The sequence below is a fragment of the Notamacropus eugenii genome, chromosome 1 (assembly GCF_028372415.1).
Source record: "Notamacropus eugenii isolate mMacEug1 chromosome 1, mMacEug1.pri_v2, whole genome shotgun sequence".
Lineage (NCBI taxonomy): Eukaryota > Metazoa > Chordata > Mammalia > Diprotodontia > Macropodidae > Notamacropus > Notamacropus eugenii.
The window spans coordinates 283,292,103-283,306,934 of NC_092872.1; the positions used below are offsets into that span (position 1 = coordinate 283,292,103).

General features: G+C 46.3%; 1 protein-coding gene across 2 annotated transcripts in view; it reads left to right on the plus strand.

Annotated features, from left to right (window-relative positions):
- Positions 1 to 14,832, plus strand: part of DOCK1 (dedicator of cytokinesis 1) — a 582,086-nt gene that overhangs the window by 33,301 nt on the left and 533,953 nt on the right. The gene's annotated exons all lie outside the window — the stretch shown is intronic.

The window sequence follows — 14,832 nt, forward strand, 5'->3', positions numbered from 1 at the left end:
ATGTGTGTCTTTGTACTCTGCCATCTTGGCGCTGCCTGGCATACAATTTTGTATAGGTTCTACACATACACTCCTATTAAATACATTTTCACTGTAGTCATGCTGTGTTGAAGAATTAAAATGAGTGGGAGAAATCATCTAACAAATCAAAATGCAATACACACACACACACACACACACACACACACACACACACACATGCACAAAATGATCTGCTACCTTCTGTGATTGAATTCCATAGTTCTTTCTCTGGATGTGGAAGGCATTTTGCCTTAGAAGACCACTGGGAAATTTTTTAAGTCCTTACATTGCAATGAAATTCCAAGTCTACCTGAAAAACTCTCGCACGCTGTGGTTGTTGCTGTGTACAAAGTTCTTCTGGTTCTGCTCCTTTCACTCAACATCAGATCATATAAGTCTTTCCAGGACTCTCTGAAGCCTTCCTGTTCATCATTTCTCATAGCACAATAGTATTCCATTAAATTCATATACCACACTTTATTCAGCCATTCCCTAACTGATGGGCATCCCTTTGATTTCCAGTTTTTGGCCACCATAAAGAGTGCTGCTATAAATATTTTTTACATGTGGGACCCTTTCCCATTTTTATGATCTCTTGGGGATACAGTCCTTGAAGTGCTATTGCTGGGTCAAACAAAGGGTATGCAGATTTTTGTAACTCTTTGGGCATAGTTCCAAATTGCTCTCCAGAATGGCTGGATCAGCTCACAGCTCCACCAACAGTGTATTAGTGTTCCAACTCTCCCACATCCTCACCAACATTTATCATCTTCCTGTTCTATTAGCACGTGGATAAGTTTCATCCAAAGTGGAGACTGGGGAGAAGGCCTCCCTTCCTCTTAGGGGAGTCTTGAGCTGAATCTTCCAGAGAGAGAATTTTGGAAAAGGGAAGTCCAGTTATGGGGTTTGGCCTCTCAGATGCTTGGAGCCAACAGGTGAAGGCTGGATTAGTTAGTTCTTCTGGATGCTAATAGATGAAGGAGAATCATGTGAAGTAAGACTGGAAGGACCGATGGGTGCAGAGTTGTACCAGCTTGTTTCCTGTGCCTTAGAATCATGAAACGTTAGTGCTGGAAGGGATCTCCAGGGATCTCACAGATCATCCGAGACCAAGAAGCAAAGTGAGGTCGAGAGGGTGAAGTCACACAGGAAGTGAGTATGGGGGATTTGAACCTCAGTTCTCCAACTCCAGAGACAATCCTTCCCTCCTTCCTCCTTCCCTCCCTCCTTTCCTTCCCTCTCTCCCTCCCTCCTTTCTTCCTTCCTTTCTTCCTTCCTTCCTTCCTTCCTTCCTTCCTTCCTTCCTTCCTTCCTTCCTTCCTTCCTTCCTTCCTCCCTTCCTTCCTCCCTTCCTCTCTCCCTCCTTTTCTTCCTTCCTCTCTCCCTCCTTTTCTTCCTTCCTCCCTCCCTTCTTTCCTCCCTTCTCTCCTTCACTTTTTCCTTCCTTTTGTTAATTAATGAAACTCTTCCTTCTCTCCTTCCTGACCCCTACTGAAAAAAGAAAGAAAACCAAAGCTCTTCTAACAAACGTGTAGTCAAGCAAAGCAACGTCCTCCATTGGCCATGTTCACAAAAAGATCATGGTTCAGTCAGGACTCCTGGCCCCTCTCCTCTCACTCAGAAAGCAGTTGGCCTGTTTCACTGTGAGGCCTCTGAAATAGCATTAGCTGTTGTGTGGGTCTGAGTTCTTGTAAAGTTGTTTGTCCACAGCCAATTTTGTTTCCGCAGTACTGTGCTGTCTCCGAATGTAGACAGCCCTCTATAAACCAGACCTCAGACTGTTGGATTCACAGGGTGGAGTGGAGTTGGTCTCTGGGTCCTGTAGCATGGTTCTTGGAGAGCAGGATGATGTTAAATCCCTCTTAGACTTCAGGTGCTTCTGACTGGGACATGCCGCATTCCTTCCTTGGCCACCAGTTCAGTCTTTTTCCAGGCTCTTCAGACTCTCCTTGTAGATGGTTGAAAGTGAATTGTTCTTCCCCACAGAGAGGCTGGTTCTTAGACTTGATCAGCCACTCTGAAAGAATCAGGACACTGTGGCAGGATTTATCCTCTACCAGATTGTAATCATTTTTTGATAACTTGATCCAAAACGTTTTGGAAGCAAACAAACAAATGAGTAACATTAGGTTCTTCCTTTTCCGGCATGTTCTCCCTAAACTCTCACGTGTGTATATGTCCCAGTTCCTGCCAAGGCTGCCTGCTCTGATGGGAGCCCTGTTAGAGAAGGAGCGTCCTGAGAACAGAGACTGTCTTTGCCTTTCTTTATATCCTCAGCAATTAGCACAGATCCTTGCACATAGTAGGTGTTTCGTACATGCTTGTTGACTTGAAAAATGGTGTTGGCATAGAAAGCTTGGTCCAGCTTTAGAATGGCCAACACACTTGCCACATGGCTTCTACCTCCCTGCCCTCAGAAAGCTTTGATTATTATTTGTTCAGACTGGGATTACAGGTATGACCTTCAGAGAGGTCAATGAGCCACTAGCGAAGTTGCCCCATTTGGGGGAAACCTCTGATCTTCTTTCAGCTCAGTGAATTTTTTTGAATTTCCATTGATGCTATTTTTCTCAACCTCATCCACCATAGATGTCCTTCCTTGTCACCAGCAAGTGGAGTCAGTCAAGAAAAACCGGGGCATGGAGGCCTTGTTCTGTGCCTCTGATCTAGTCTAGTCCACCAAGAGCTTCCAGAGCATCAGCATCATCAAGAGGAGCACTGGACTTCTCCAGGGCTGATTGGGCAGGGCTCTGGAGCCTGTCAGAGTGGTTTTCTTTTGTATATTGTGGTCTTGTGTTCTTGTGGTTCTGCTTCCTTCCTTCTGAAACATTTTCTAGAAGTCTTCGCTGGTTTCTTTGGCTGTATTATTCCTCCCCTTCTTCCTCCTTTTCTTCTTCTTCTTTTCCTTCTTGCTGTTGTCTCCTCTACCTCCTCCTCTTCCTCCTCCTTGTGATTTTATCACTATTCCTGTTGAGAAACAACTTTACAAGAACGTAGGGTCACATTGCAGCTTCTGGGCGGCCATTTGTCAGGCGTGATACAGTGAGCGTTCTTTTGGTGTATGAGATAGACTAGATGATCCATCAGTCAGTCAACAAGCATTTATTCAGTGCTTGGCACTGGGGGTACAAAAAGGGGCATAAGAACATTGCTATCCTCAAGGAGGGCCTCTAAAGTTCCTTTGGACTCTCAAATTATGTGATTCTTGGAGAGTCACATAAAGCATTGGTAGTTAAATGACTTGCCCAGGTCACTGTCAGGATGTGTAGGAGACAGCACTTGAACCCAGGTCTTGCCTCGGAGGTGGGCCCCCTGTTCAGGAGCTGTGCTGCTCCTGTCATTGCCTATTGCAGAATCATCCTGTGTTACATTCATCCACCACACTCAGTTCGGCCATTTCCCAATGGTGAGGGCTTTCTGTGTTCTAGGTTTTGACTACAACAGAAGGAGCTTCCATAAAATGCTTTTGTCCATACGGTCTTTTTCCTCTTGGGGGTAGACACTCCCTCCTGACTTTTAGGGTGTCATTTCAGCTTGCTCACCAGAGAGTTTCCAGCTCCACCAACAGTGCCTGACTGTGCCTGGCTCCTAACAACCTCCCAACAATTACTTTGTCACATTTGTTGATTGGCTGGTGTGAGGCAGAGCCTCAGAGCACCCTCATTTTGCCGTGGGGAAAGTGAGACCCGTGTTGTGGAAGTGACCTGCCCCAGACACACAGATGGCCAATGGCAGAGCTAGGTTTGGAACCCCTGTCCTGACTGCTGGTCCAAAACCCTCTCCCTAATCCACAGTACTTCCTGCAGTATGTCAAGAAACATCCTGAGTGAATGAACCCAGCTGGGCATGTTACTGGAAATTCTGCCACCAATGTTGCTGCCTGCACTCGGAAGGGAATTGAGTCAGAATATTTTCAGACCAACCTCACCTTAGGAAGAGGATGTGCTTGTACTGATTCTTCCAGAGCTGCTGCTTCCCTGATTGGGTAGTTGAGGGGGATTGGAAACATTTCTGAAAAGATGCCACTTTTCAAGCTACCTGGCTCTGTAGAGTCTTGGCTCTTGCGGGACCTGTTGACTTGGGTAGTTGGCTGAGGCTCCTGTGATTAGTCCATTAAGTAGCATCTGCCCCCGTGGACGAGAACTTGGGTTGTGATAAACAATCACCACTCCATTTTTCTCTTATCAGGCAAGTGAGAAAAGCTGGGCCATTCCACGGTGTGGTTTTGTAACCAGACCAAGATCATTCTGTGGAGGGTGATTAGATGTAATCATGAATTCTCAGATATGAAAAAGGCAGCAGATGGAGAAACAACCCCCAGTGATTGTCAGCTGTAACGCTGCCTTTCTTCCTCCTTCATGATTTCTGGGCCTGTTTACTCTGCAGCTTGGGCATTGTTGTGGGTGATGGAATTCTTTTTGCTTTTTCTTTCCTTTTAAAAATATCAGTCATTTCTCCTCTCCTCCTCCTGTGGCAAAGAGGAGCAGGAAGCCATGCTGTCTGACAGAGCAGCAACATCTAATAGCGCATGCTGCATTCTGCACCAGTAGGCACCGCTCAGTAATGCAGGGTGCGGGGGAGAAGCTTCATCATCTGTCCCCCGGAACCAAGATTATTCATCGCAATTAGTCTGAGTTCAGCTGTTTTCATTTATGTTATCATAATCATTGTGTGAATTGTTCTCTTGGCTGGTTGGCCTTTGAATTTCTTATAGTCATTGTTTTTCATGGTACAATAATATTCCATTACATTAATACCAGTTTATTCAGTCGTTCCCCAACAGATGGGGAGCGACTTTGTTTCCAGTTTTTTGGTACTACAAAAATTACTGTTCTGAATATTTGGCTATATAAGAGGTTGTTGTTTCTGTTTTTGACTCCATTGCAGTGTGTGCCTCGCCCGTGGGATGGCTGGAGCATGTGCCTCATGGTGGGATGGCTGGAGCATGTGCCTCGTGGTGGGATGGCTGGAGCATATTTCTAGCAGTAGGATGGCTGGAGCATGTACCTAGTGGTGGGATGGCTGGAGTGTGTGCCTCGTGGTGGGATGGCTGGAGCATGTGCCTCGTGGTGGGGTGGTTGGAGTGTATATTACCTCATGATGGGATGGCTAGAGCATATTCCTAGCAGTAGGATGGCTGGAGTATGTGCCTCGTGGTGGGATGGCTGGAGTATGTGCCTCGTGGTGGGATGGCTGGAGCATATGTCTTGCCATGAGATGGCTTGGTTAAAGCAGAGCAGCAGTTTAATGACTTTTCTCCAATAATTACAAATTACAAATTGTTTTCTGGAGTAACTAGTCCAGTTCACGGTTTCATGCACAGATTATTAGGATGCCCATCTTCCCACAACCATGCCAACATTAAATGATTTCTAGTAGGAGAATGTGAGGTGAAGCCTCAGGATCATTCTAATTTTTAGTTGTTTGGAGCAGCTTTGCATACAGTTGTTGATGGCTTTCATTTATTCTGAAAATTCTGTTTATACCAGTAGGGGAGAGTTCTTGCTCTTAGGTAGGGATTTGTGTCAATTCTCTGTGTGGATGATGAAAGTTTTCACAGAGTGCGCTGGGCTGAATTTTTGGTTTATTTTTGGAGTGGGGTGGGGTCATCTGGACCTGAACTGGGGAATCCAGGTGTGGAAAACTCTGATACAGATAAGCCATTGATTTGTGACATTTGTGACATTCGTAGCTTGGTTCCTTGGTCTTTAATCTGGCCAGAGTGGCTACCATTTAGGGACAGATTTTTAGGAACATTATCATAGTTATTATTGTTTAGAAGACAGAGTGTAAGAAGAAAAGTTTATATTGTTTTTATTTTTTAGGTATCTCTCTATGAAGAGACAACATCTGGAATGCCCTTGGGGCACTAGGCAGGCACTTCCATTTTTTATAGAGCCTCAGGTCAGTGTGGATTCTAAGAAGGGAAGCTGTAAGATGCTTGGGAGATCAGCCTCCTAGCCCCTGGGGGTCTCCCTTGAGCTCTGCATTCTCAAAGCAAGTCCTTGCCCTCTTTAGCCCCCATTTGTCATCCCTAAAGTGAGGGAGTTAGATTGTATCCAGTTAGTCAATCAACACACATTTATTAAGTGTTTGCAGTGTGCCTAGTCAGTGAATCAGTATTCATGTATTAGGTGCTGGCAGTGTGCCTGGCACTGTGCTAAGGATGGGAATGAGGCAATCCATGTCCTCAGGGAGCTCATTTTCTCCCTAGGCTCCATCCCTTTTAGTTCTAAAATCATGATTCCAGTCTTTTTTCTGAAGGAACAAGAATTAACAGCATTTCTGTGGATCGCTTGCTGCACCCCGGTGCCAAGCCTTTTCGCTTTTTCAACTAGGTATCTTCTAAAACCATCTGAGACTCCTTCCTGTTGGTGTTCAGAGGTTGTGGTCAGAAGTCTGGGCCTCATTCCTTTTCACGCACATGATTAAGCTGCTTTATCCATAATGTGACACACTGTGTGTGGCAAAGCAACCCAGGTCTGTCCTGTGGGCACCTGGCATTCTCTTGGCATCCAATGAGTTTGACCTCAGAGAGGGGGGAAGGGCTACCCAAAAGGGGGATTAGCAGAGGAAGAGCTCCCCATGTTCACATCCACATCTCTTCCTAGGTTGGCGTCCTTAGGAGAAAAAAAATATGTAACCTATGTTTTATCCTGGAAAGGTTGAAATTTATATCTGAGCTTCATTTTCAGGCAGGTTATTGGGGTTATGACTGAAATAAATCTTGTAAGATCAATAAGTATTAGAATTGGAGAACTGATAAAGCTTCTTCTTTGTTCTGGAGTAAACTCCATTTCCAAAGCCTGGGCTGACATGGGAGCTCCCCTCAATGAAGTCGAGCCTTCAGGCCGAGCCTAGGAAAGGAATGGTGAGTCTTTTGCTGTAAATCTATCCAGCACAGCAAACACACATTTAAAGATAACGTTGGTCTGCTGCCCTCTGGGAGATGTTTAATTTAAGTTATGGTATTTACTCCAAGGAACACACCATGCATAGGATTTGGAAGGCTGGACTGGGGAAGCAAGAAGGAGCCAGACAGAGATCTCGAGACTTGAGGCTCTAATGGCCAAAAGGACATCTGGTTTAATCTAGTCAGAGTCAATGAGCTTTTATTAAGAGTGTGTCCCTGAAGCAGGCAGTGGCTCAGTCTTTCTTCAGTGTGGCAGACCCATGCTGGGCCCTGGGGGTGTTTAGAGACTCCTGAGGCCTCAGCCCATTGCTTGCCTGCCCATCCTCCAGGCCTCTCCTCCACATACTACCACAAACTTGTCCCACCTCCCAATGGGCTGGAGGTTTTGCTTGCCTCCTCTTCTGGCCTGCTCTTCCCTCATGGCATCCTTCACTGCCACCTTTGTGCTCACACTCTGGTGGCCTTCCGGATGGTGCCCACTTCTAATTCTGTAGAGATGAACATTCTGTGACCTGCTGCCATTTAATGACCTTGGAAGTGTTGGAATTACAAACCATAGCCTTTCTTGTGGGAAGTCTGGGATCATTTTAGGAGCTTTGCAATAGTTCCCTAAGGCAGCTGGGCCCAACATGCCTTTCATCCACACTGTCTGTCCTGGTGATACAAAGACAAAGGTCAAGTGGCCCTTTCCCTCCATTCTACTGGGAGAGACAGCATCAGCACATGAAGTAGATACAAGGAAATTTGGTGTGTGGGAGGGAGGTGGAAAGGCCTTGTGGCCATTGAGCCTCTGAAGGAAACTGGGTTGGCCTGTGTGGTTGGTGGGTGAACACTGGCCCCATCTCCTTTGCTGTGTGGCCAAAAGCCAGGCTTTTTTGAACTCTGGACGTGGCAGCTGTTTTTCCTGGGGGTCCCATGGATCGTGCCTAGTTCAGATTTTGTTGTTGGTCTCTGCTGTCCCTCCAAGGCCAGACTTTTCTCCCAGGGACATCTGGAGAGCTTAGAATTCTTTCTCTGTGACTATCTTCACTTAATTCTTTTCAGCAAGTATGGATCGGAGGGGCTGCAGAGCCTTCTCCTGCCTCAAGTCCCAACCCTGGCCCATGGAAGCCACGGGGCCACTGTGACAGGCAGACACTTCTCCTTGATGGAAAAAGAGGAATCCTGGTCCATCCAGGCTTGGTTGTGGGAAGAGCCTTCTTACAGAAGCAGCCCCCTGGGTCAGGGTTCATAGGACTCAGGCTTGGCTGGACCTTGGAGATGGACTGTTTTGTCCAACCCTTTTACTTTATGGAGGGGAAAGCTGAGGTTGAGAGGGAGCAGCACCTTGTCTAAGATCCCACAGAAAGCTTTGAACCTCGCTTTCCTCCTTATAATCCCTGCTCGTTACGTGACTAACTACATAAAGCCTGTTCACAAGCTGACTTCCACCAAACCCTGGTTCTCATCTCCTTTACCCAGTCACATCTGCCCGTTCTTGTATATGTGGATAGAACTCTGCATTTGAGAGTCAAGAAGGCCTGAGTTTGAATCCTGTCCCCCACAGCTTCTGTAGTTCAGACAGCCTGTGGCTGGTTCCCATAGACAGGATTCTGTCTTCAGCTTCTTTGCTTTTGCATAGGCTGTGCCCTATGCCTAGAATGCCCTCCCTCCTCATCCCTACTTCTTGGAATCTCTGCTTCTCCTTAAGACTCTGCGCCACCTTTCACAGGAGACCACTCTTGGGTTCTTTTTTTAGGCAGCTAGGGAGAACCAGAGTGCACAGAGTTAAGAAGACCTGAGTTCAGATCCAGCCTTAGACACTAACTAGCTCTGTTACCCTGGGCAAGTCACTTAACTTTTGTCTGCCTCAGTCTTTCCAACTGTAAAATGGGGATAATATTAACTCTTATTTTGCAGGGTTGTTATGAGGATTAAATGAGATAATATTTGTAAAACATTTAACACAGCTCCCAGCACATAGGAGGTATTTAGTAAAGGCTTATTCCCTTTCTCCTCTCTTCTCCCTAACCCATCCCAAGCTTCTACTGCTCTTTCTCCTGAAGGTCACCATGTTTTTCTTATGCATGTGTTTTAAATTTCCCTCCGTATACACATGGCATCTCTCCCAATAGAACCAAAGCTTCTTGACTGTAGAGGGTGATTTGTTTGTCTTTGGAATCCTTCATTCCTTTCAGGGTGTCCCCAGATGTTAATTCATTCTCATCCCCATTTCAATCAGTATTTAAATACATGTATGTGTCTGTATGTATGTATATATGTATATGTCAGTCAACAGGGAGTAAGCATTTCTAACTCATATAAATACATATTTTTACCTATACATCCCATATTTCCTTATTTTTGAACCTGTTCTCTCTCCTTATTGGAATTTAAGGGGGGCCTGGGTCTTCTCACATTTGTATTTTCTCCCCAGTACTTCTGTTTTACACATAATAAGAGTTTACCAAGTATTTAGTGGTTGTTTGAGGAGCAAATCAGGTCTGGGCCTCTTGAAATCAGACATGTTTTGAATTTTCTCCAGTGGTGAGGCCTTTAAAAGCCAAACTGAAACCCCAGACCCCCGCTTTAATGAGGTCGGATGTCATGCTGTTTTTCATTTGGGTTGCTAGTCCTAAGAGGCGCATTCTCATCAGATTGGGTATTTGTGGTCTCTCTTATTTTATTTCTGCAGTGGTGTAAACAAGGGCTTTCTCGCTGACCCGTGGAGATCTATGTTGGCTGGGTGGCGAGTAAAAGTTAGTTGTTGTGCTTCGTGGCTGCAAATGGCTAAGATACTATGTGGGCATGTGGATGCTGCACGTGGATGGGGCTTCTTTGGGGTATGTAACTCTTCACAGAAGGGTGTCCCCTCATGGGGAAGGAGGTCTCTCACCCTGAATTGGGAGTCGCCTCATCTTTGGTCTTGGAAGTGTGTTCTCCTGCCAGTGTGATCCAGGGGAAAGAGAGCAGGAGCCTCTTTAGTGGCTGCTGATGTTTTGTGGGTGTGTAGTGGCTTCTTAGTAAACATGTTAGTTAAGCCTATTTGGACTTTTTGGGAGAAGTCTGATCCTTTTCCTGGAAGCAGAATTTCATAGAGCAAAAAACAGCCCAAACTGAGCCTGCGCGGAGGTCCCAGATCCAAATCCTGTTAGCCAGTGGCCTCATTTTAGCAAGCGAGGAATGGAGTCCTGGCAGGGGAAGTCATTTCACAGAATTTTTGAGGGGCCCAGGCGTCCTGACAGCCGCTGGCTACCCCACTCCATGACATCTATCATCTGGTAACCACTCCAGCAGCCACCAGCCTTCCACAGTCAGAAGAGCTGGCCTTTGTTAGCGCTTTCAGCTTTGCAAGGCGTTTTACACATCTGTGATCTCATCAGATCCTCACACTGACCCTGTGAGGAAGGGGCGATTATTGTTCTCATTGTACAGATGGGATTGAGGGCGACAGAGCTAGTGAGTGTCTGGTCTGAGGCAGCATTTGAACTCGGTTCTTCCTGCCTCAGGTGTCTTATTCTAGCTCCACATCCAAGAAAGAACAGGAGGACGGGGCTGGGCAGAGGGGTTGAGACTCTGCCTTGGTGCTTTCTCTAGCCTTTGCTGAGGTCAGGATTGTGGCAAATAGGATAGCAGAGCCAGGATTCGAACCTAGGCCTTCAGACTCCAAGTCCTGTGCTCTTCTCACTGCTTGTCCCTACCTCTGCCCTGCGCCTCCTAAAGGGTTTGACCATATCCTTTTTAATACTACCAAAGGAAGACAGTGTTGTTTGAATAGGAATGAATGAATGGTGGATTGAGTTTAAATATCACCTTCCATTTATTTGTGTGACTTCGGATAAGTCACTGCCCCTCCCTGGGCTTCAATTTCCTTATCTGTAAAGTGAAGGAGTTGGACTCATTGACCTTAGAGAGCCCTTCTAGCTATAAATCTAGGACCTTTGTGAACCTTGAGGGGCTGGGCTTTGTCCCAGTCTTCACCATTGGTGCCCAGGCTGACGTTGAAATTTCAGCATGTCAGAGACCATGGAGTGTAACCCCCATTAATGAGAAGCCTTTGAACAGAATCTCCGACCACATGACATCCTCCAGCCTCCGCTGGAACCCCCTACACAGTGAGGGCAGTTCCTCCCCTGAGGCCCCCCATTTTTCCTTTTTGGGTATTTCTGAAAGTCAGGGAAGACCTGATCCCATGGCCCTCTCCCTTTTTGCCTTTGTTCCAACTCTGCTCTGGGGCCAAGTTGAGCAAAGCTTGTCCCTCCCCTCCCCCACAATTGGATCTGGGTCCCCCGGAGTCCCCCCTTCTCTAGTTGGAATGTGGCTGATAGTTGGGACATCAGATCGCCAGGAGTCGTGGCCTCTGGTCACAAGAGTGTTGGTTCTCTTTAGAGAAAAGCAAGATTCCTTTTAGTAGCTGTTCCACTAAGATTCACCCTGCATTTCCCCTGTGTTGGGGAGGAGCCCATCCTTGATCCTGTTCAGATTCCAAACTTGTTGTTTCTAGGGCCGGGGCTTCCCTGCCTTCTCTCCTCCTTGGGGACCAACCCAGGGTCTCTTTTGTTCTCTTTGTGGTTTCTTCTGAAACCCCTTTAGTGCAGGCTTTGCCCCTTGTCCCTCTCCCGCTGGTTAGTACAAGGGTGTCTGGATGCACCTCATGCCTCACCTGGGTGAAATCATGTCTGTAAAATGCTTCGCTAACTTTAAAACTTAAGTGTTTTTATTATTATCGTAGTCCTTACTGCTGTTTGTCATATTTAGCACCTGGAAGATTGTACCCTGTGAGTGGTTTGGTTTTCAGATTTGATTAAGAAAATAGGAATTCCTTTGGAAGCTCAGTGAATTCCTATCAGATGCCCCCCCTTCTCCAATTATATAATTTCTAAATCAATTCATCTGTGACCATGGGTTGGGAAGAATCACTTTGTTCCCTTAGTCCTCACATTTTGGAACTTAAAATGAAGAACACGGGGACACATTCATCTTAGTTTCTGACCAGATTCATGCCAACCAATGTACTTACATACATACATAAGTATGTACATATGTACACACAAATACATATAATGTTATATGCATATATTTTTTTCTTCATGACCTGCAAAACCACTTAATATACACCATATTATTTGAACTCCACTACAACCGTGAGATCTGGGTATGATTATTATTTCTATCTTAAACATGAGGAAACTGAGAGGTAGGTTGCATGTCTTGCCCAGGGTGAGGTGACCAGTAAGTGTCTGAGACAGGATCTGAATGCAAGTCTTCCCAACTCCAGGCTCAGGACTCCTTCCAGGATGCAGATTGCTTTCTGCTGCTATGTGGTTGGAAGGCTCAAGGTTAAGTGACTTGTCTGGGGTCACACGGCTAGTAGGCATTAGAGGTCTGCTGTCTCCGGGTGTTCTCTTGCCCCATTACCTCTTGAGATACCAGGGAATGGGCTTCTGAGAGGAGTTTGTCTTGATTCAGCCTCACCCTTGGGTACGCATGTCCTTTCTTGGGCCCAGTTCTCTGGGCTTTCAGCCTTTGTGGGGCCATATTCCAACATGACATCATGAATCTGGAGCTGGCGATGATGATTCTGGAGGACACAGTTCACCCCTCTCATTTAGACAAGGACCCTCAGGCTTGGTGCCTGCCCTGCCTGGGCTTTCCTGGGAGTCAGCGAAGGAACGAGACCCAGCCTCTGACTCCAACCAGTTTAGGCATTTTCATCTACGTGACCCAGAACTGATGAATAGGATCGCAAATAATCATTATGGAGCAAAAAAGAGTCTGAGAGCACTGGATTTGGAATAGGATCTGGGTTCGAATTCTGACTTGACTGCTTATGTTGCTGTGTGTCACTCTCTTTGCTGAGAAATTAAGTAAATTAATTAAAAGATTGGTCTTTGAGGTTGCTTACAGCTCTGATTTCAATGATCCCAGGATAATGATGATAATTAGAATAACATCCAATTAATTTTTTTAAGGTTTGCAAAACCTTATGCATATTTTATAAGCATCATCTCATCTGAGACCCACAACAGATCTTTGAAATAGGTGCTATTAGCATCCCGAAATATATGAGAAACTGAGGCAGACAAATTAAGTGACTTGTCCAGGGTCACCCAGCTAGTAAAGTCTCTGAAGCCAGATTTGATCTCAGGTCTTCAGCCTAGTGCTCTCTCTTGTGCCACCAGATGCCTCACGATGTCAGCCAAAGCTTCTGAACCCTGGCCCAAAGTGGACCAGGCGGCTTTGGAGGTAGAGGGCTTCTGGAGCTCCTTGGTGGTCTTGAAGCTAGGATTGGATGACCATTTCTCCTAGGTACTGTGGAGGGGATTGGGGCACATGTCTTCCAGAGCTGAGATTTTGAGAAAAAAATGTTGCTCAGGTGGGCCACAGCTTTGTTCTCCTTCTTGGACCTCGCTTTATGTGGGAGAGATTTCCGGGAAGGGTCTTCTGACTTCTTGCCTGTTGTGGGAGGAGTGGGAGCCAGAGCTTGGCCAGGGGTCAGAGAGAAACCATTGCAGACAGGTTGATGTTTGTGAAGCTCCAGTCAAAGGAGATCTGAAATAAAAAAGAAGCAGGTGAGACCTGGAAAGTTGTTCTGTTTTATGAATATGCTTCCCTGCTTGAATTATTGCTGGTCCGCCTATTTCTTCAAGGCAGGATGTGCTACAGGCTCAGGCCTGCATCTGCCCTGTTCTGAGACCTTGTTCTGGTCTCAAAAACAGTGTCATGTCGAAGCAAACAGGGTTTTATAGTCTCTTGCTAAGTATTTCAACAACAGGGCAAAGGCGATTTTATTACTTGGTGCTAGACTTTTATAGTCAATTGAAATGAGTATAAAAATATACCATCTCCTGTAAAGCTGGTATTTGCCCACCCTGAGGAAGGTGAAGTGGGCTCTGGGCCTCTGCTCTGGCCAGTAGAGGAGGCTGCCTTGGGCTGACCCTGTGGTCCTGGGAACTTGGGCTTTCTTCTCCTCGGGCTCCCAGCTCTTTCAGGGTTCTAGCGTAGCCACCCAGGAGGGAGATAGAGGCAGGCATTGGTGCTGCATGCACTTTGTCTGGCATGCTAAATTTCTCTGTCTGGGAAAAGACACACAGACACACAGACACAGACACAGACACAGACACAGACACACACACACAGACACACACACACACACAGACACACACACACACACACACACACACACACACACACACACACACACACACACACACACACACACACAGAATTGGTCCTCATCAGGATTCATGAGCGGCTTCCAGGGTTGACACATTTTTGGACCCTGGCTTTCTCTTCTCCAGGATCCTGCCAAGGGGCCACAGTCCTCTTCCTCCTCATGACCCTCCCCTTTCCCATTCTTTTTATTGCAAACTTTGTCATACTCTCCAGTAGAAGTATGTAAAAATGAAAGGAAGCCCTCCCTGCCTGGGCTCCCTGGTCTTGGAGTCTTGCCAAATTTGATTATAAAAGACCACTGTTGGGCGGAGTTTGGGGGATTTTCAGTGTCAGATGCCCAGTGGAAGAGAAGACACTTTAGATGGAGATGAAAATTAAAACAAAAAGGCTCCCCCTTCTCACCTTGGTCTCTTTTTTCTTCAAAGCTCAGTGTAATTCTTAGCTCTTCCTTGAGACCTCCCCTGCTGCCAGTGTGGGGGTGGGGCAGAGCAGGGGCTTAATTAAGAGCTTGCTGATTGATCGATGAGAGCTAAGCGCTAGGAAAGCCCCAAAGATAAACCGCTTGGTAGTTCTACCCTTAATATTTTGCAGAAAAACAAATTGATGCCCAGAGAAGGTCAGGGACTTGTCCAGGGTCACACATCTAGGATCCTAGGCCAAGTCCTCTGCCTACTTGCATATTTTGCATTCTTTCAATTCCACGGGGCTGCTATTGATTGTAAACATAGCAACCTTCTCAACAA